Here is a 2245-nt window from a genome sequence, read left to right as displayed (position 1 = left end):
GCCTCATTAGGATAAGGGAGAGGCTGTATGGGTAAGGCTAAAATTGGACCCAAGGTTGCCATAAAGGGAATCCTAAAGAGCTGGTTTCTCCACAGGATACAGAGCTGTGATCCACATTAACTACAAACACAAAGGCCACGTCTAAAGAAGCCAGACCACTAAACACTCTTTGGAAAACCTAATGGACAGAAGATCAGCCGGGGTCAGTATCAGAAAAAGAAAAAGCACGAAGGAGACTTGGAATGACTCTCAGCATTAGCACATAACATCCATATAAGCGGAGATGAATGAGTGTGCACAGCTTCCATTGTGTCAGTAGTGTTTACTGGTAATGTGAAAAAAGGCACGAGGAGGTGGATAAAGTCTGAAGTTTATGAAGTTTATATTTTCTGCTCAGATTTAGCCGAGCCAGCAACCAGCGGCCTGACATTGTTGCAAAGGAAGACGAGAGTTTTGCATTAATACGACTTTTCCAGCTGCACTGATCGCTCCAAACGATTCTGCAAAGTATTATATTTCAGACTTCAGTGCATGGCATAAGCCTGGTATCTTTGTGTTTTAAGTGCAATGCTATCTCTTTATTCATCGGTGCAATGAAAAGCAAAATGCTGATTTTAGTTAGATTTCGTTTTATACCATTTGACGAGTTTCCTGATTCTTCCTGCATCACTTCTCTGGTCCTTCCCGTTATCTAGCATCAGTGTTTTATCATATTAATTTGGTTATTCAGGGGGGACAAAAAGCAGACGTGCAGCACCATCAGTGTCATGATTTTTCACATCTTGTTAAAAATCATTTTAGTTCCTCTATGTAAAAGGTAACGGAGGGAAATAAATGTATCACAAAGTGGCTTCAACAAGGTGCACAGAAAGAAAGTGAAGCCTGGTTGATCATTCAGTTCAAATATTAACACCCAGGAAGCAGCTCGGCAGGAGAAACCCCCCCTCTCTGCCTCTCCTGCAGCTCTTGATGTGATAATTCAGTTTGGTTTTTTTCCTGGTCACTTATTGGTCGTCCCATTTTGTGATTTTCTCTGTAATATTTGGCATTCTGTCTTTGTGTGGAGAGTACATGTAGACTCACAGAGCTGACACGCTGCTGGTCGTCAGCAGGTAACTTCACTAAATAAGCCGCTCGTCCTGCTGAGTTTTCTGATCTCTCCAAACAAACTGAGCTGCAACCAGTTTGTCTCACTCTGAACTGTTAGCAGTCACCTGCTCCACAGGTGAAGGTTACAGCAACTTACATCTGACTAACGTCTAAAGTCACTACTTGGAATTATCCCAACTTAAATAAGAGTGATGCAGTGTCACAGTGCAGCTGAGGCGGACTATGCAGAGTCTGAATAGTGGATCCAAATGCAGATGAAACAAAGCGTGCAAACAGACTTAATATTAACTCAAAGCAGGTAGTAAACAGCACAAAAACAAAAGGCAAAGGCAAAACTAACAATAACATGAACTGGGTGAGCTAAATATAAAAAGAACAAGAACCTAGAGACCCAAAGACCTGACAAGAATCCATAAACCTGGAAACAAAGCAGGCGATCGAGCGAGGAACGAGTGTAAACACACAGACTCAACACCCACAGGAGGGAAACAGCTGATTAGAATAAACATAATGACGCCACAGGGGAGTGAAACTAAACACAACGAACATGGGACACCAGACCTCTTCAAAATAAAACAGGAAACATAATGAGGTACAGACATGACAACACGTGAAGGGCAAAGGGGACTTAAACACAGGGGGGGGGGGTCTAAGAAACAATGACCTGTAACAGCAACCTCGGCATAATAGAAATGAACTTAGAAAACCTAATGAACTTAAACATAAACCATAAACATCAAAATATATAAAAACTCAAAACGCTGAGTCAGATGAAGCCGATCGTGACATGTAGTTGACACATACGCAGTGTTGGGGAGTAACAGAGTACATGTGCCGCCATTACGTATTTAAAAAAATATAAGTAACTGTATTCTGTTACAGTTACCGTTTAAAAAGGTGGTATTCAGAATACAGTTACTTTGCTGAAATAAATGGATTACACGGCGGTATTTTCCTGTTTCATATGTTCAGCTGTGCTCTCTCTATTTTTAGTTTCCACGCTGATGGAAACCCAAACATACAGGCATTAAGAGGCTCTGATGTCTGTGTCTCAGTCTCACGGCCCATGTCACCTCTACTTGCAGCCGCATAATGATGTGAAGAAATATTTTTTAAAATTATTATTCAAAAAATG

This window comes from Haplochromis burtoni, unplaced genomic scaffold, assembly GCF_018398535.1.
Source record: "Haplochromis burtoni strain Fernald_Lab_line unplaced genomic scaffold, NCSU_Asbu1 Contig_74, whole genome shotgun sequence".
Taxonomy (NCBI): domain Eukaryota; kingdom Metazoa; phylum Chordata; class Actinopteri; order Cichliformes; family Cichlidae; genus Haplochromis; species Haplochromis burtoni.
Note: the sequence above shows the minus strand (reverse complement) of the source record.